Below are 21,463 nucleotides of genomic sequence, written 5' to 3'. Positions count from 1 at the left end.
TACTTTTGCAGTAGTCGATATTAAACGTGGAGCTTCGTATTCAAACCTATCACCCAGCGCGCGGCCTGGTAAAGGCGGCGCGTGTTCCGTGAGGAGCAACTCGAAGTCGAGCGGCACGCAGAACCTGTTTCCGTGACGCTTGAGCGATGGCCTTTTCACCGTCCGTGATCTTAGATAACTGGTCTGCCGTGAAGGCATACCCAATGCGCGACCTGGTCGATTTGGTTGATGCCCCCCTGTACACGTCATTGACGCGTTCTCCTCGCTTTTCCAGAGGTCCCTGTAGCAGTGAAACACGTCGCTGTCGTCGATACTCAGCACCTCGTTACCGGTGATCTTGATGGTGGTTTTCTTGATGATAGCTCGACCTCCACGCCCGCACTAGCTCGCGTTTGTCGCTGTCGGAGGTCAACGTGAGGTTGAACGCCAGTCGAACAGTGCCTGGTACAATGAGGTCATTCGCGCCAAGGTTTGGAAATCTAACCAGCAGCGTTTGATTCTGGTCTATCTTGCTGGGATTGTTGGTGATGGTCACCGACTGACGCACGGCTTTGACACCTAGTGGCTCTCTCGATCTTCTGAAAGGATCTAGTTTTCTACCGTACATTGTTATATAAATGAAATATATAAGTTTTAATACTAAATAATGGCCGAAGGTGGTTATGAGGAAATACCTATGGAGGATATGTGGGATGATAATACCTCAGGCATTCGATGAAACCTCATTCCCCTTAAGTACTGAACTTGTACAGTCGGCCGTCGACGATGATTATTACGACGCAGTTGAAAAAATAAAAGACAACATCAAGCCGTTGGGGAGGGACTATTCCAAGTTTATGGTCGATAAGAAGGGGCACGCTGCGATTGAAGGCTTACCCGTGGGCTGATATCATAAAAAAGACGGGAAACCATATGTTTGTCAACACTCACCAAGTCGCCCCTGGTGGAGTCAACTGCTCCGTGGGGAACTAGGCTTCATAGATTACGTTGGCGCGCACGGTCTAAGCTTCCCCAAAGGTCGGCCAAGATCTGCAAGTAGCCAGGACCAATACTGGGGATGCTAAAGAAACATCGGACAGTATCGAAAGTAATATTGGCTACGTACCATGACAAACCCTGCCTGGGCTCGAATTTCCCTGAGGAACTGCGAGGTTTAGACGAAGCCTTGAAACATGTACGTGGAGAACTCGTTAACAACATGGGGAAACTGAAGACAGAAGTCGACGAGCGCATCGCTCGCGAGAAAATAAAACTCACCGAACCTGAAGACGATGATATGGAAACGCCGTATCGAGGAGAGAATAAAACTTGGAAGACGAGTAGAGACGGACTCGAGGATTTGGAATCCGCTTCCTCAAACCGGGAAGCCCTCCGATCGCGAGATCAGCCGAAAGTAACGTGAAACCATCGATCGAGTTCTAAATGAAGACACCACGCTTAGCTGGTAACCGAGATAAAAACCTCGGGGAAGCCCTGGCATAATATTGGTAAGGCCGCCGAAGTTCTGCCTGGAATCCTGCAGCATCGTCTCGTGGTTGCTGAGCTACCATGCTAAACCGCTACGCGGGTTTAATAAAACCTGTGGGCAGCCATCGTCGCCGTGGCGTGGTCTGGTGTACGTAGCGGCTAAGCGAATTTTAATCAAATGAGTCTCCGTATTACTCCCACCAAACCACCATGGCTGTTTTACGATCGATGTGCTGCTGAACGTGGGGTGCAGGCTTCAGCTTGTAGGTGTGTGTGTGTTGAACCCTAGGCCTGGGTGGTATGCTACATATACCTGTTTCACTGGTCGGGTGGTGGACGGGGACGTTGACAACGAGGTTGACGCCCAACTTTTGACCTCCGCTGCGGGCTATAACTATTTCGTTGTTGTAGCCCACCACTTTTTACTCTCAGTTGCATATCACTCGAGCTATGTACAGTCCCACGTCGTACGTACTGACTATCGATCTTCTGACCTACGATTCTAACACGCTCAGAAGCGTTTGATGGCACTTCGAGAGTATTCAACTTCGAGCATTGATAGCATCCCTAACGTTGACAACTGGACTGTTTTCGAGCGTCGTAAAGCAAGTCCCCTTTACCTAGGATAATATTGAACGCCAGCTTTTGCGTCTGCGCAACCCAACAGCCTTTCACCACGTACGTTCGGAATCGAGTCGTTCAACCTGATTACCCCTACACAGAAAACTCTTTCGACGTATCCAACATAAACTTTTTCCAGCCATCTTCCCCTGCTCTAACCTCCAGACTTTGTAATCCTTACTGTTATCGTGAAAGCCATGTAACGGTCATCCCATAATTCGTTTGTTGTGATATGATATGACTTGTATCCCCATTCTTCAACTTCTCGCTGGCTTCCGCCGATAAGCATATTGTGAACGAGATGGGGATACCTTAACCCGCGGGTTCGGGTCCCGCAAACTACCAATCCGGCTTCGGTTTAGTTCTAATTCATTGCAAATACGTTCGTAGAATTCGTTCTATCGCACTGGTTGTTTACTTCGCATTCCACGCCTTTTTTGTGGGAGCGGACGCTGATCTTTGAGTATTAATGCTCGACCTCCGGTAGTACACGCGAAACGGAACACAGACTGACTCAGCGTCCACACGCCGAAAGTGTCGGTCAATGCCACACCACACCCGCTACATAGAAGCACCACGGCGAAGTTGAGCTGATTCGCCAGAACTGCATCGGGTTGTTGGAACCAAGCCGTGAACTACCTTAGCGTTAGTCACCGAAAACTTATACTGACCGAACACATCTATGAACTGCGTGTCGAAATACAACCCATCAACGACCACGATCTTCATGTGGGGAAATCTACGTCCAGTTTAGGTAAAACACCTCCAGGGGAGTACATTTTAAAACTATTATATAATGAGTTTATATACTCTAACATGTACATAACACTTCTATGGAATAACGATATGGTAGGTCGCTCAGTGGGACGACGAGACGCATCGAGCAACACGCCGGGTCAACTCAAGTCGCATCAGCGAGTATCACCTACCTACCACGCATGGACTAACATCAACGCTAAAGCAACAATAAACTGTTCGGTGTCCAGAGGTGGCATACTTAGCAACAAGATAATTTGACGGTTACTAGCAAAGTAAAATTTCTAGTTTAATTTAGGTCTTCAAACCCCTGGGAGCCGAACCCAAGATACGAACGACTCAACGGTAGCAGCAGTGTTAATCAACAACGAAGAAACTCCTTGAGGCGTCACCGGGGTCGCACCACTGGCGAGGGACACTCGCATGCAGCCTGACGAGGTAAAACCAACTGCACTAGCAAATACAGGCCGGGTTACCCGACCTAGTACCGCATCGAGCTGCGTGTGTGCATTCATCTCAGTCAGGTTGTTAGTACAACGACAACATCCAAGGGTCACCCTTCCACTATATACTGAGAGCCGCATCGGGTGAAACGAGAATACAACGACGGTAGAACCGGAGTCGTTTCGCACTCGCCGCAGTATAAGAGGTTAACCCAGGGCAACATCCCTGAGCTGATAATATCGGGTGTTAGATATAAATCATAATCTCGTGAATATAGGATACTGCAGCGTAACGCTGCATACATAAAGCCGGACCAGCGCACAAGGTCCTGAACACCGAAGTTGAAAATGCACCAATGTGGGGATTCTGACCTCGGGGACACAATCGCGATCTGACGACCCCGAGTAGATGGTAAATTGTACTTTGCAACTGAAAAACAGCATTTACAACGCGTTGAAGTCCCTCTCCAATGGTACTAGCAATCTAAGTGATATGGTAGATACCCCCAGAGCGTCGCCAACACTTGGTACAATCTTGTCAACACCGTGATGATAACTGGATGATATACCCATCGCTCGGGGCAAACTGTTCGACTTAGACGATGTGTGAGAGCACTACCGTCGCCCGAAACAAGCTATATAATACGCTAGTTAATCACCGATGATGACAGTGGGTGTTATTACCCGATAAAGCTCGACTGGCGTTTCAACATTAGGCTCGGCTCCCTATGTGTTCACGGATAACAAAGACAACTTCACCTAAACAAAGTCGTAAACAACGGAATCCTGCTTCGTGGCTTACGCCCGACTCACCAGAGACGTAGCGAAGTCATCAGCCCACGCGCCAGTATGGCAGCCCACATGCTATCGAGTAAAGCGGGCATGCAAAATCGGTATTGCAGTTGGTGTCTGAATTGGCGGCGCGTGGTCAGGATCCTGAGTCTACCGGGCGAACTCAACACTGGTCATCCAAGTCTACCCTAGGGGAAACCATCGCGGATGTGATGTAGAGATCGGGCGGGGTCAACTCCGTGGGGAAACAACAACAGTATAACGTTTGCAACGTTTACGCAGTGGGTGGGTGTCGACTCATAAAACCAGCCCCAGGGTGTCACGTATCGCGGAAGACACTATATATCACTAACCAAGATATTCCTACCCCGACAACATACACTTCATGGGGGTGGGAAGCGCACCCTGAACTATTATCAGAAAACCAGCTGGAAATTATCTCGTAATAGTATTATAGGCAATGTCTTGGCTTCACTTCAACACTGGACGACAATCTACGACCTAGGTGACACGGAGGGATTCGATCAACCTGGTGAGGAAGACACCTTATACATCCTGCACTTCAAAGACAACGTATAGGCGTGGGTGTCGTTATCAGATTTTAAAGAACCCAAAATGGGTGTTCAACATAACCCTCAATCTTCACCTTTATATTTCATATTTAAGGAACATCGCTTTTATCTCTGAAATTCTTCAAGAATAGTGGTACCAGACTCCGGTGTTTCGCTCCGGCCTAATACAAGAATTATAACACTAAGACCGGTTTTACCCAATATGTTACAGTCATTCCATCGGGGTGAGTTAAATTACAGAATGCTACAAACACCTATTTGATACTCCAGTTGTGTCACCAGGCTCCACACTCATCATAGAAGTCTATCTCAGTAGAGTTGTTAATAGTAAAATCTAGAACAACAACTTGTACCTTGGGTGATAGCAGTACACTGGAATCCCCAGAAAGTTGATGAACGTTACTACACCATCATCATATACAAACGGACTCCAACGTAACGGTTCATATAACCTCCTCAATAAACCCCTACTATGGGGATCGTGATGCAAAGTTACCTATTAAACTCTCATCTATTTTCCCTACATGAGGATTTACACTTTATAAGCCTCAAGTACGTTGATCAAAGGTTGTTAAATGGAAACCCAACTAAAATATCTTTGCAACATATATTATAGGATGGACTGTACCCAGGCATAGATGAAGAAGCGGAGACTCTGAAACCGTGAGACTTTGGGTTCCGGCTTGAGGCAATTATGTGGATGTAAGACGCCAACCAATTCAGAACAAGACCGCATTGCAAGTTTAAAGCATTATATAAGAAATACCATACAGAGTTTTCAATGTCAGGATCGGGCTGACACTGCCCTTATGACAACCAGCATGGGTCTAGGGGGTGACAGGTGTTGGGTTATTAACCACCATCGTGGCTGTACCTATATAGTGATGCTGACCTGAAATAACGGCTGGAGTGACAGGAGTGTTAGGGTTGATACTTAAATACACATCACTTAGACCGTATCGTAGACATGGCATTAAAACACTACGCACGAGATCAGGGTTCTGGCCGAAGCAAAGCTAAACACGGTGAGGGGAGCGTATTTCCACTGCACTGCCGCTGATAGTAAGATCTCCGAGGAGGAGTTTCTGTTTGGATCCTCCTCTCTGAACTCACAAAAATATAACGAAAATGAAACAAGATATTCGGGTCCAAGTCTGAAAAGTACTGCTATCAGCGAGGATGAGAAAAAGTACATAGAACAGGGGGTACAAAAAGCCCGCAAAGCCTTTTGTATTACCAACACCAAAGAGATCATAGGCGATTCACGTTTAAACTGTTTCGCCGAGGTAAACATGGCATAGTGTCATAGATAAAAGTTGACATCAAAGCCGACGAACCTACCTTTGTACTACTTGAGGATGGCCCCGGTAGAGGGTTTGTAAAGAAGAATTATTGATCGTACCGCGACGGCACAATGCTACTCCGTGTCAACACGACATAGATCAAATAAACGTTTTCATAGCTTGATCCAACTAAAGCATTATTTGGGAAATAGTTTTCTGCAGGTAATGACAGTAAGAATAAGGTATCCGTTCTTTCAAAGCTATCTATGGTAATGAAGCTTTAGCTACCCTGTCCCGGACTGTCTTTACTCTTATACTACTTCATGTAGTTTGTCAGTTAGTTTGTTTAACCTATAGTTTTTACCAATATCCCAACAATGTCACGGCTGGGGAAACCAGAAATGGGTTTCACACATTGTATCCATGTGGGAATCGAACCCGGGTCTTCAGCGTGACGAAGCAAACACTTTAACCACAAGGCTGACCTCCACCGTCCCAGTCTTATCCGTCTCAGCTGTTATATCAGTGAATCTATAATGTGGACGAGTACATCAAGCGACCCGAGGTCACAGGTCTCACCCAATAACATGAAGTTGTTCTCCCGTACCTGATGACACGATCCCATTTCTTGAAACTTTTACGTAACATTAACTGGAGGAAGTTTGACTGAAAATGATGACTTTAACAATTTTGTACATACTCATGCCTTTATGCTTACCAAATGTAGAAGCTAGCAGCCTGACCTCGACCGTGGCAGTTCATCAAATCTGTATGGAAACAAACGAAAAAGCAGTAGACAAAGTGCTCTTCCAACATCAAGTTCACTCTGCGTACTTCGTCATGTGCTATGTTAGTTCTGTCTGAAACGCACGTTGTGTAAAGTCTCCCGTGGTGTAGCTGCTGTTGCTCAACGGGCATAAAACACCTAAACAAGAACATTGCACAGTACATACATCTGGGTGTTTCTGTATTCATAACAATATAAACAGACTGGCCCCCGGTCCATGGTGAGGTGTCAGCCTGGTTCCCTGGTATTCTATGCGCGCGCTACACTGCCTCTGCTATAATGAATCAGCCAACAGGGGACCAGGTGGATGAGGAAACCAGTCTTTCCTAAATAGCTCAATAGCCTCGCCAGCTACCAGTAAGTTTCCCATGATTGTTCATCATGGTCAAACTGTTCGCATTCTTCGCCATTTGACAAATCTACGTAGTAGTAGTAGCACCATTGTTCACTTCCAGGCATCACTACTATTTCCCGACTGTCCTGGACACCACTGACCACACAGGTTGGTAGGAGTTCATCGCCATCCTCACTTTCAGAGTCCATTTGGTTCAAACTCAGCCTACTTTCTATCTCTGTCTTCTATTTCGTAGTTTGTTTGTCTTCTGTTCCTCCGATGTACTGGTTCTAACTGAACTGGTAGGCTGCTGTAGGCATCAACATATTTTGGCAGTGTAGTGTTCGTGAGTTTCCGGATCCTTGTACAGGCTTTACCTCATATACCAGAAGATCGCCACCCAACCTCTTGACAACTTGGTAGATATCTTCCTCCCAGTAGGGACCGTGAGCTTTCCTGGACCTCCCCGCCCTTATATAGTTTCTTACCAGGTCTCATCGCCTGGGCTTCAGCTATGGCACTAACACCCTCCTTATCAGCGCGCCTGTTTAGCTTTTATAGATTTTGCTTTTAGTCTTCTCAGACACATTTCTGTAGACTTCAGTCATGCACTTCTTCCACCTTTGCACATAGTTTTCGTGGCTGGCATCAGACACGGTTTGTTCCAGTCTTTGATCAAGTGGATACGAAGTTGTGGGGTGCCTTCCAAAGAGTAAGGGCAAATGGTGAGTAGCCGTCGTGTCGTCGCAGGGTACAATTATAAGCATGAAGTACTTTTGTTCAGGTGACTCTTCCAATCATGCTTGTGTTGGTCTGGCAGCGTTTTTAACATTGAGAGCAAGGTACCATTGAACCCTTTCCACTTGTCCATTTCCTAGATTGGGCAATACCAGCAAACTTCTGAGTTGATTGAAAAGTTTGTTTTCAAACTCTCACCTTTGGTCATGGTGAAGGCGGATGGGAACCGCAAATTTTCAGGAAGAAGTCATTGAACAGCTTATCTGCAGCAGTTCTCGCGAGATTTGTTTTTCTTGTGGTTGCATATGCCTGTGCGTATCTAGAAGGTAATAATGGTCCATTACCAACAGTGATGTAAGTTCATATCCACCCTTTGATTGCTCCTCTAGATGCAGGAAATCAATGGAGATGAGTTCAAAAGGTGAGGTAGTCACAATAGGTTTCAGGAGGTGCAGAGATTTGTTTCACTGGTCTCGTTGTCTTAGACAAGTGTATCTCTTCTGGAACATAAATGCTCAATGTCCTATGTTTTTGGCCAAAGAAGCGATCTCTGGCCAGTGCCACAACACGATCAGTGCCCAATTGACCCATGTTGCTGTGAAGTTCCCTAAGCACTAGCTTCTTATACTTCTTTGGCATAACATTCTGTGATTTGGATTCGCCTCCTGACTGATGAGTTTTTCTGCATAAAATGTCATCTTCATTTAAGTACAACTTTCTCCATTCATGTACTAAGGCTCTTGCCTCTGGTGATTCATCCCTTCTCTCAAATCTCATAGGTTTTCTGTTTTCCTTGACATACTCCCTAACTCTTCCGGATACCAAAATCCTCCTTTTATGCCCTTTTTACCTCATCAATGTCAATAGGGTTTACCACTGCGATACTTCGCTCAACTCCTTTTCTACAGTTCTTACACTAGTACCAAAACTAGAGGCTCCACTCACAGTCAGCTACAAAAAGAAGCGCTTGGATGGGTTTTGCATACAGTCTCTAAGATGTTAGGAGATAGTTCTTCAGTGCTGTCACGGATCACTTGGATCGATATCCAGAGGCATACGAGATAACCCATCTGCATCTCCATTTATTGGTCCTGGTCTTGTAGTGAATAGTAAGAAGTTGTATTCGGCTAACTTCTGATACCCATCTGTGCCGAGTGCAGTCAAGTCTTGCTGATGTCAGTATGTATGTTAATGGGTTGTTAACCGTAAAACTTTGAAAGAAAGAGCATAGTAAAGGTAATCTCGAAACTTGTCTGTTATGGCCCATTTCAAAGTGAGGAACTCCAACTTCCCAGAATACAGCTGATAATTCTTCTCTGCTGGCTAATGTCCTAGAATCCATATGCAAAGACTGCCTCTGTTTGTCCTTGCTGTTGGTACAGTATCGCCTTCTAACCCTTCTTGCAAAGCATCAACATGAAGGATGAACAGGTTGATTACTGTCAGGGTAAAGCCATTATTTTCTGTAACCAGAAAATCCACAAGTTCACTAACTGTTGTTTGATGAACTGGCTCCCAACGAATATGTTGATTATTACTCAGAGCTTGTCCATGTGTCCCTTTGTTATTGTCTCTAGAATTACGCAGTCCTTTGTCAATTTTCAGAAGGTCATACACAGGCTTGGCACAACGTGCAAAGTCAGGGATGTATTTCCTATAGTAGCCCAAGACTCCCAGTAACTGCCTTACATCTCCAACAGTACGCGGTTCCTTGCTCTTCAGGTTCAGGACTGCTTCTTTGTCTGCAGGATCCATTTTGTTTCCCTCGCAGAAACCAGATGTCCAAGGTAACAGACTTCCTTTTGAAGAACTCACATTTCCATGGTTTCAGCTTCATATCCTTGAAACGAGTCTCTTCAACACTGATCTGAGATGCTGTACATGGTCTTCAAACTTTGCTGAACACCAGAATATCATCTAAGTAGGGTAGACATATTTCGTCTCTCAGGCCATCAAGGCACTCTTCCATGAAGCGCTGAAAACATCCAGGTGCTTGACTATACCAAAAGGTATTCGATTCCACTCGTACAATCCCTAAGGTGTAATGAATGCTGTCAAATGATGATCCTTTTCCGGACATAACCCTGATGGTATGCTTTTCCCTAATCCAGAAGGGGCGAACCATTCTTTTCCTCTCAGAGTGTTGAGGGAATCTTTGAATCCTGGGTATTGGTTGCCTCGCCCTCAAAACTTTGACGATTAATCTGCCTGTAATCTACACATAAGTTTAGGCTGCCATCCCGTTTCCGCACACACCACCACTGGACTGGAATAAGAAGATGACGACTTTGAAATCCATCCTTTCTGATGAAATCCAGTCACATAGTCTTTTCACTTCCTAGTGTAGAAGTGGTGGATTTGGTGATTAATCTCTAACTCAGGTCAGGAACATTTCCAACATCATCATCTGATTTTGAAAATACCTTACAGTTTTCATGGAGAACACTTGACTTGCTCCTGCTGACTCTCATCTAAATGGTCTAGGCTGACTGGTGGATCCTACAATTCTGTTTCCCAAATTGATGACACTGAACACTGCTCAACCTCATCCAGATGTTCATCCTAGTGCATCAGAGTGTGTACTTAAAGACTTCGTATGGGCTGGATTTCTCCAAGGGTAGTTCTCCAGCAAATAATCACCATCCTTTTCACTTTGGTTGCTCACTACATTACCAGCTAATGTCTTGGCAACAACACTAAAGTTTCACAAAGTTTCCATGAATCTTGTGTAATGATGCAGGATATGGTACAAAGAGTCCTTGATCAGTCGCTGCACAATCTAACTCTCTACATTTCAAGGAGGATCACATTACTTAGTTTTGCAGTGGAATGAAACAAAAATTCTAATTATTTAATCCAAATTTTATTTTCCCCACAATTGTGAATTTATATATACACTTACGAATGCAAGATACTGTACGAAAGCTTCAATACCTTGCTGAGGTCCGATTATGACCAAATCATCTCAAACGCGTCAACATCCAACACACAGATGTTCGTTCGACGCAACCATCTAACATTCTAACACTAATACCGTAACCCACAGTCTCTAACACACTCCTTTAACACACTGTCCGAAGTATCACGAAATACGTTTATATAACAAACATTCATTCATGGAAATCTCGTGCAGTAGCGTTTCCGCGAGGCGCTGTGTTCGCGCATTTACAATACATTGTCCGAGAACAAAACAAAACATCCATAGGATAACTGAACGTCCCAAAACGCAACTGTTCTATAACCTCATCCGAGAACATGCTCATCTGGTGTGTCTGCGCGTCAGTGTGTTCTTCGGACATTCCATGAACTGTTCTTCAGTCCATTCTCCTCCATGATAGACTCCTGTCTATCATATGTTCTGCTGATATCCATGAATCATGAATCACTCTAAAATGAAAATGCACATTTCAATAAACAGCACATCCTGCTTCTTGATCCTCTAAAATAGTCATTTGGTATCCTAATTCGAATCTTCAAAAGTCAATCCTTTACACAACGCATCATTCGAATTCAACTCTCCTGATGCCGCATCGATCCATGCTCCAGACTTAATTAACGCATCCATCTTCCAGACGACGAACGATCCATCCTCCAGACGTCGATGATCCTGCTCCCACTGCTTGCATGAACATATCTCGCCTGAACCTCCACATGACTGATCTGCTTAATGTTCTCTCAAGTCATCCTCCGAATTCCACTCGAGTGGACACACCTTCGTCACAGGTCTCATCAGCGTAGTTTTCCCCATCTTTACTTGTACCACTCGAACATGTCCATCCTTGCCTGGATATGTGTTGATGATTCTCCCCAACGGCCAGCTTCCACGTGGAGAATCTGGTGAAACTACGATAATGACATCATTTACCTTCAGATAGCTCTCTCAACCACCTCCTCCAGAAGTGTCTAACCAGTTCCTGTATTCGTCGCCATCGTTTTCTGGGGTTGTATGGCGTAGTATCAACACTAGCTGGAGCAAATGTCCCACCGACTTGCCCGTGCATAAGATGATTTGGGGTTAACGGTACATCATCTTGGCAGTTAGCACTTTGATAAGTGAGGGGACGAGAATTTATGAGTGCTTCTGCGGCACTAAATGCTGTTAGCTCTTCATCCGTGACATACGCTTTTACCCAGAATGACAAAGATAGCTCTTTTAGCTGACTTAATCATGCATTCAAATACACCACCAAATGTGGTGCATGAGGAGGGTTGAATCTCCAGACGACTCCTTATTAGTCAAGGATGATCCTCGCAGTCGACATCAAGTTGTTCAACCAGATCTCTCAATTTCCTTCACAGCCTACAAAGTTAATTCCGTTATCGGATACGCACTTTTTGGCATTCCCTCGTCTATTTGTCAGCGGAAGAAAGCATTCAAAAAACGAGTCACTATCAGACCATATGACATTTCCAAATGTACAGCCCTAGTGGATACAAACACGTGAAAAGACACAAATATCGTTTTTGTCTCTTCTTTGACCTCCTTGGATAGTAAGAAAAGGCCCTGCATAGTCCACTCCAACATGAGTAAATGCTCTCAGTGAATAGCTAACTCTCAGCTTTGGAAGTGGAGCCATAATCTGAGGTCTCGGTTGAGCTTTTGTCTCCGACAAAAGGCACATTCTGTCTCCCCATGCTCGAATCTCTTCACGAGCAGCAATGACCCAGTATTTTGAGGATAGAGCAGCTAAAGTTTGATTAGTACCTACTGCATTTTACCAGCTTCAGTGGTAATGTTTCACAAGAAGCCTTGTGACCCAGTTCTTACGAGGCAAGATTATTGGAACTCGTGCTCCTCCAAGACAAGCAGTCAGCATATTTCAGTCTGCCACTGCATCTAATTAGTCCCTCTTCATCGATTATTGGCTGAAGTCCAATGAGTTTGCTGTCTTTGGAAGCTGTTTTCTTTTGTAGTGCAGAAAACTTTTTCAAGAAACTCCTGTTGTTGTGTCTGACTGATGATTCTCATTTCAGCATCCTCGATTTCATCAACCTCCAAATTACCCATGTGTCGTAATTTTGGTGCAATACGCATTGGTAACAAATCTGCATACCCAAGAATATATTCTTAGTCAACCTCTTCCAGTCAGAGTATCTGGAAGGATGAAGACGCCATGTATCATCCTCACCTTCAGACATAAGTGTAACAACTTCCCTTTTTCTGGACACTTTCTTCATTTCTAAAGTACCATCACTTTGAAATCCAACTATTTGTTCTGGCCATTCACTTTCTGTGAGTGTCAGAAATGCTGGTCCTGTCAGCCATGTACTACTGGCTAGGTTCTTCACTGATGTACCCCTGGTAAGTATGTCTGCAGGATTTAACCGAGATGGAATATATTTCCACTGATATGGACTGGTGTGTTCCTGGATGTAACCAATGCGATTTGCCACAAAAGACTTGTAATTTCTACTCTGGCTTTTTATCCAACATAACACATTCATACTGTCACACCAAAAATAGGTGTTGACAGTGGACATTTCTAACACCTTTGCTGAAGCAACAAACAATTTCACCCCAAGGACTGCCGCCATCAGTTCCATTCTTGGAATGCTTACAGATTGAAGAGGAGCAACCCTGCTTTTGGAGGTAACTAAACGACCGACCACTTCCCCACTCTGGTAAGTATAGACTGCATATATTAAGCCCCTCATATGCATCTTGTGATGCATCTGCAAATACATGAAATGTTTTGTTTTCTATTTCAGATTTGATTCTCAAGCACCGTGGTACTCTGATATTGCATAACTCTTTAACCTCATTTACCCATTTCAAACTTCTAAGATTCAGATCTGGATCAAGCTCTTCATCCCATCCGAAACCTGATATCCACATCTCTTGAATCATCATTTTCCCAACAATGGTGAAAGGTGTCAAGAGTCCAAGCGATCAAAGATCCCGTAATTTCACTGAGAAAACATTCGTTTGGTCATTCTCACAGTGTCTTCAGGAACATTCATACAGAAACTGAACTCATCATCATTTGCAATCCACATAAGACCTAGTGTTTTCACTCGAAGGCAATTCATTTTGTTTATGTTTACCTTCTGTGCCCTAGATTCTAAACGGAATTCCATCAAGGACATCCAACGAATTTGAAAGCCATTTTCATGTTCATACCTGCTGTGCGCCATAGCTCACTCAGCTGATTGTACAGCTCTATCCCAGTCATGTCATCTTCTACCGAATCCATACTATCGTTCATATAGGTGAAGCTTACTACAGTCTCAACAGCAAGTGGAAATTCACTTTGATGTGCTTTTGCATGTTCTTGTGAAATGTATTGCGCTAAGAATGGTGAACAATTCAAACCGAACAACACCCTGTTAAACTCATACACCTGTGGTTCGTCATTTGAATTCATGGATCGCCACAGAAACCTGAGGTATTTACGATCTTCAGGTTTCACCTCAATTTGCAGGTACATCTCCGAGATGTCACAAACAAGTGCTATGGGCTGCTTCCTAAATCGAAGCAAGATTTCAAAAAGATCATTCTGCAACTTCGGTCCTGGATGTATTATGTCATTGAGTGAAACACCCTGACACTTTGCAGAAGCATCGAATACAATGCGTACTTTGGTTGTAGCTCTGCCTGGACGAACTACTGGAAAATGAGGTAGAAACCATTTACTCTCATTTTCCAATGACGATACCTTACGAATGTATCCCTTTTGCACATATTGATCTAGAACTGAGCAATAAGCTTCAGCCATTTCTTTGTCCTTCGACAGTTTCTTCTCAGTGCTAAGAAGACGATTGACAGCCATCTTATAGTTATCTGGTAACATCTGTGTGTCATATCTCCAAGGTATACCTACTTGGTAGTGACCATTGTTGTACTGAAGTGTCTGTTTAACATTTTCAACTGCACACAATTCATCATCATTGTAGTCATTCATGGTGCTACACGAAATGTTCTCTACTTCCCAGAACCTGTGCACTAATGCGTTTAGATTCTGCAATTCTGTCCTATTGTTATCAATGAGAAAACTACTTGCAAAATGTGTTTCATTTTCACCATGAACACGTCCTATGCATGTCCACCCAAGAGGTGTAAGTCTTGCAACAGGTTCTCCCTGACCACCAATTACCTCTTCATATGACCGATGAAGGTCAATGTAGTCAATGCCTATGAGGACATCAACCACAGTACGAGAACTAAGTTTTGGAAATTTGATGTGATTCAAATGTTTCCATTTATGTCCATGTTTCTCCCAGTCTACTACTTGCATTTTGCCTGTAACTTTTGTTGTTGTAAGAGCTGACATTGATACATCAACTGAACCATCAATGCTTTCTAACCCAAAATTAACAGTCATTGAGTCAAAACTCTCCTTTCTGCCATTTAGAACATTCACTGACACTTTCTGATAATGTCCTTGAAACCCAAGTTCTGCAGCTATATCTTCATTTATGTATGTCTGCATTCTTTGCATCATCTAAGAGAGCATTGACTGTAATCCTGCGATGTCCATTTGTGATAACTACTGGGACAGTTCTCAATGCTGTGTATGACATGTCACACCTACAAGTAGACATTGTGGTTGTTTGTGTTTCATCTACTGGATTTAGGGGGCGACTTACTTTTGCACCATCTGTCCAATCCCTTTACTTTCCTATCAGTGTGAAGTAAGCGATTGTGATTTGCTAAACAACCACCTATCCCACATTCACTAAACCTAGTGCAACTCCTACCACAGTGGTTGGAGCTTAGACAACGGAAGCAAAGATTCAACCCTCTTGCAACCTCCCACCTCCGACTAACGCTCAATGCTTTGAACTTTGTGCACTTCCACATCTCATGACTGCCCCTGGACACATTTGACATGGACCCGTTTGACTTTTATTCTCTTATTGCCAAAGAAAGTCCCATTTTTACCCGATGTTTTACGTTCATGACCTCTGCTTTTCAGCAACCCCATTTATGACTTCACTGGCAATGACCTGAAACTCTGATTCTCGCAGAATCCATTCCCTAAGGGCTTCAACAGATTCCTGTCTCTGGTCTTCAAATATCCACCTCTGATATTGTATTACCATGATTCTGTTAATTTCTTTAGTAATTGTGAATATAGGTCCCATCACCCAACTCTTTCTAACTTGTCTGATTCTCTAAGGTTTGCCACTAAAATATCAAGCAAGTCTGCAAACTTCTAAGTCCCTGGCATTACCTGCCCTAATTGGTTTGAACTTTGTAATCTCTTCTAACTTCAAAGCAATGTTACGTCTTTGCCACCATATTTGCGTTCAAGACGTTCTAATGCGATGTCATATGCAGTCGCACTATGACCTAAACTCGCTATCACTTTCAATGCTTCTCTGGTAAGACATTGTCTTAACTGTAACAGTTTGTATTCGGGGGTGGCTGGCGCCATGTCCACACAAGCTACAAATGCTGCTTTCCAATTCTCATACATTTTAATGTCACCATTAAATGTGGGTATCGACACCCTTTTGAGTTGTTTCCACATATCTACACCAAGCTCATTTTGTTTTGTGACAGGGTTCGTTCTTCTGCGAACATCATAATGTGCTCCAGAACTTTCAACCACATTCAACTTGTCATCTAAACATTCGACTTTCTTCTCATGTTTTCCTGTGACCACGTTCTTATTTATGTCTTGTTCATTGTCACTGTTCTGCTTGCATTTTGTATTCTTATCAGATTGTACTTTTTGCTTTGTCTGATCTTGAGAATGGAATAGCATTGATAAACCGGTTCTTATGCTGCTTACAGAAGTAGCATCTGATCTGTCATTCAAGTATGCTTGTGCCATTCTAACAACATCTTCATTAATCCCTTCTACAGACGCAAGTTCTTTGTAGACTTGACTTTTGTTTTCAGTGTCCCTCGCCATTCGAATATGCCTGAATCAAATCAACCATGATATTCACTGCCTTTAGGTGAAGTGAACTTACCTTTGTCAATTTCATCTCTAACCTCCCCGACGGAAGGAACATCAACTTGTTCTATCAAGTTATACAACTTGTTCTTACATTTTGTAAATGCAGTTTTAGCTGCTGCTTTGTTTCTTTTTAATCTGATAATTTTGTCACCAACGCCTGTTTTAGGAACCTTTACCTCAACGTTTGAAGCTATTTTGCTTCATCGATTTCTCCGACATCATGACAAACTAATCTTGACTTGCAACTAACCTAACCTGCATGTAACCTAGCCTTCCACTAATCTAACCTGTATCTAATCTTGACACGCAACTAAACTCTCACCTGCAACTAACCTAAACTCCCAACATAACATAACCACGCTCTGCTACCATTTTGTTTTGCAGTGGAATGAAAACAAAATTCTAATTATTTAATCCAAATTTTATTTTCCCCACAATTGTGAATTTATATATACACGCTCACGAATGCAAGATATACTGTACGAAAGCTTCAATACCTTGCTGAGGTCCGATTATGACCAAAATCATCTCAAACGGCGTCAACATCCAACACACAGATGTTCGCTTCGAATGCAACCATCTAACATTCTAACACTAATACCGTAACCCACAGTCTCTAACACACTCCTTTAACACACTGTCCGAAGTATCACGAAATACGTTTATATAACAAACATTCATTCATGGAAATCTGCAGCAGTAGCTTTCATGCGAAGTGCGTTGTGTTCGGCGCATTTACAACACATTGTCCGAGAACAAAACAAAACATCCATAGGATAACTGAACGTCCCAAAACGCAACTGTTCTATAACCTCATCCGAGAACATGCTCATCTGGTGTCCGCGGTCGCAGTGTTTCGGACATTCCATGAACTGTTCTTCAGTCCAACTTCTCTTTGGCACAATAACATTCTTTTTACCAGTCTTTATAGAACATACTGGTGAATAATCCCCCTTTAACAATCGTACAACAGTGGATGCACCTGTGGCAGTAACGCAAGGGATGGTAGACTTCACCATTTCAACTGAGTCAGATTGTCTAATATCTGAAAGGTAAACCTTAATTATGTTTAATCCAATCAATGGTTGTGTCACATCATCTGCATCTGTAACTAGAAAGGGTATGGTTAGCACATGGGTATCATCTAACTTCATCTTAAAATCAATAGCTGCATACCCTGAGTATGGAACCGTACTGCTACCAAGTCCTGACACATTCAAATCACAATTAACTAGATCAGATATAGGTTTAAACGGAATGTTTGGAAAATTGTCCTTCAGCCATGAGTCTTTAACGAGGCTAACCTGTGCACACGTGTCCCATAGGACTTTTGTAGTGGAGTCATTGAGGAAACGTCCATCTCACAAACTTGGCCTACGAGGTCAACCATTGTTTTCCTGTGCTTAGGTGGGAGAAAGTGCCCATCCCCTTGCAACCTTCCCACGTCTCTTCCCTGCTAGGTCAAGTTCTGTGATCTGTCATCAGAGCACCGAGATGCAACTTTCCTGATTGCTTTACAAACGTACCTATGTTGTTTCCAGTGTCTCTCCTGGCACTTGGTAGAGCAGTAAAAGGTAGTATGACAACCTGAACAAACAGACAACTTCTTCACTTCCTGTGCACATGCTACACAACGCGGGATCTTGTCTCGCACTGGCTTGGTCACTCCAGGTCCCTCGTCTGGAGTGACCTTCGTCCGTTTCCCTGTCCGGCGCTGCAACCAATGGCGAAATGGTTCTCACTACTACACTTGAAGCAGTGAATGCATTTCTCCCCCCTCCTTGCAGTTTGGACACCATCTTGGTCGACGTTTAGTTGATGAGTCTCCCGCTTCACTCTGTTTCAGCTTCTCCCTTAAAGCGGCTATTTCCACTCTTAACTTGTCAACTTCATCCTCACCAGCACCATTGGAGGAGGTTTGGACCTTGTTCACCTTGCCCTGGTTTGTTTTCTTGGATGTCTTGTGACTTCTTTCGCTTCTATCAACTTGTAGTCTCAATAAGTTCCTCGTCAGTGGCTTCCTCCTTGCATTCAGTAAAGCGTCTCATCTCCAAGTGAAGTGCTTCATCTGTGAATCTGGAGATCAAAGACTGGATGAACATTCCTTGTACAAGGGAATTTCCACTGTGTGCATTATCGCTGGCAGCCACAGTTGCCTTCTGTTTCAGTTCCAAGGCCCTCAGCAGGTAAGTCTTGGGATTTTCGTTTGGTTTCTGCACTAACCGTCCTAATTCTGCATACAATTGGAAATGCTACTCTCTTTGTAGTGGGACCTGAGTATGCATTGTAGGTTGGCAAGAGTCATATCACCTCGTCCATCAAGGTAGTGTCTGAGGGAATTGGTGTGTTCTACTACCCTGATAACCCCATCGATCACCTCCCTTTCTGTATAGCCCTTCTCAAGGCCTGCTGTGATCTGTCTCTGGAGACTGGTAAAACTTAACCTTGTTCCCTTTTCTGACATTTGCCCTCCCTCAATCTTGAAATCTCTTCTCCATGCTTGCCTGTATGGTCCTACTGTGACTTGGTCATCTTTCTGTCGTGGTACAGTGCTCTGACTCACTTCATCTTGGAATCTTGAAACCTCTTCTAGGATCCTACTACCCACAGCTCTGCGTTTGTCTTCTTCCTTAATCGCATCAGCAATGCAATCCTCTTAGATAACAAACAGCTCATTTCTTGACTTTTCCCTCAGGTCTGGGACGTTAAATTGTAACGCCTTAATGAGAAATCTCAGTCGTTCAACTGGTAGGTTGTAGAGTACTCCCTTGCATTTGTAGATTGCTTCATCCGCCATGGTGTTGATGAGTCTTCCGTCAGCAGGACCAGTTGTTGCTGTCAGCAGTCAAGCCATCTCACTCTCTTATCTTCTGATATCCCGGACGAGCCCCCAAAATGTTGCACACCTCAGGTTCATTGATACCAGATAGTTTCTGAAAGAACAAAGAACACATCCAAGACTTGTTCACAAGAAGAAGATATGTATTCTGACATGGCGAGGCTCCTGAGGTGGGATGTGTAAACCCCGTAGATGTCTAACATTAACATTACCGTTAGAGTTATCACCCCTTAGAGTGATTTTATGGGCCTCCCCCACAACAATCAACCTTTGAGTGTCATTTGTCACATGTTACAATATTCACACCCATTTTGTACGGGAACAGGTCAAAATGGCCACACGAAAAATGGCCACACTGACCCTAAAGCAAGGCCAGAAATACTTGGAAAATGCTTTTTGGCAATTATTTGATAATGGTTGATATTTCAGATTCAAAACTCATATATAATCATTTATACCACCTCGACCTAATCTGGCATATGAGTAATCACGATGTACCATTTCCTAATCATAACGATTACTCGTAAAATATCGAAAAACTTAGAAAAACATTCCATGGTAGAAACATTTCTAATAAACTATATTGTGACCCACCTAGCAGGCAGACAGGGTGACAGAGTTATGTAAAGAACGGGCAGTGCATGTCAGGGACCGTCTCAAAATATCAAGTGTCAGTATCACTGCTGGTGGAGGACACTAGCGGAACAGGACATTTATTGTATCTGTGAAGGAACTCTAAAAAACCCAAAAAGTTTAACAAATGAAAAGAAAACTATATTTTCCTAGTTAGCGGTTCAGCGGTTTTGAACCCACACTCCTGCCTTTTTTTTAGCAAGCTATTAGCTCAAGGTGGTAGTTTTAGAGTTATCTCCCTTTACAAAAACACATGTAAAAACATCTGAAATTCTTCATGGCCATCAATCTGGTTATAGCCAAGTCAATCACTATCATGTAAGTAATTATTCTTCCCACCTCATCAATGTAATGTTATTTTCTATCATTTAAAGCCTAAATCATGTGAGATTATCTGTTATTTTACCACAAAACCATATTTTTCACAATTTGAGCTGCTAGTCATTCTAATGTTTATTTTTTGTTTCTTACAGTAAATTACTCTCTCCGGAGGTTCTGTGAAGTTCTCTGAAAACACCACAGTATCTTTGATCTCATCTTGTATTTTAGCACACATCTGTGGAATTTTGCGTTCATACAGTTTATAAACTGCACCCCGTATGACACCCTTATCAAAGTTATCCAGTTTGTGTTTCCTATCTGGTTTTGATTTTGACATGACCCCTGAGGTAACTGATTTGTTTGCAACTTTTTAAACCTGACTATATGTCAAATTAAGGGCTTTACACATTCTATAGTAAACCCTGCCATAGCTTTGTTTCTCCAGTATGAAATACTGGTAAGTTAGAAATTAATTGTTCTGTAGAGATATCAAGTTGGATCTTGCCAGTTCAGTGCTCATACACAAAGTGAAACTTCTATGGGTGAACAAGATTATCAATGCGATTTGAATTAAGGCTTTTTTAAGTAAATATTTTGAATATAACTACTTCAAGAGTTCCATCTTCTTCACATATAGATGTTAAAAAAACAAAACCTTTTACAATCATTTATATAATTTAATTAGTTGAGGCTATATGAATAATTATAATCTGTATTTCAAAACTACAGTTTGTACAATGTACTAAAAATATTTGCGAATGTTGTTAAAACGACAAAATTTCCTCCTGTGAAGTCACCCCTCGAGTGCATTTTTTCACCTGAGCTTTAATATTCAACTAGGTAGAGTCGTACATGTATCATATTTGTGTTTTATCTAGTGTCAAATTCAACATATTGATATTGAAGCCAAAAAGCATGTTCTAAGCATTTCTGGCCTTACTTTTGTCAAAATAGCCTTACGAAAAATT

The 21,463-nt window shown here is 43.0% G+C and overlaps 1 long non-coding RNA gene across 1 annotated transcript; it reads left to right on the top strand.

Annotated features, from left to right (window-relative positions):
- Nucleotides 1-938: 938 nt before the first annotated feature.
- LOC124253096 lies at nt 939-15,431 on the top strand. Its single transcript, XR_006892096.1, has 3 exons — nt 939-1,035; nt 7,786-7,793; nt 15,420-15,431. It is a non-coding gene; the product is annotated as an uncharacterized LOC124253096 (long non-coding RNA).
- Nucleotides 15,432-21,463: the final 6,032 nt, after the last annotated feature.

The sequence above is a fragment of the Haliotis rubra genome, unplaced genomic scaffold (assembly GCF_003918875.1).
Source record: "Haliotis rubra isolate DU_JTF1 unplaced genomic scaffold, ASM391887v1 Scf531, whole genome shotgun sequence".
Classification (NCBI taxonomy): Eukaryota; Metazoa; Mollusca; class Gastropoda; order Lepetellida; family Haliotidae; genus Haliotis; species Haliotis rubra.
Note: the sequence above shows the minus strand (reverse complement) of the source record. Positions and strands in the feature narration are given on the sequence as shown.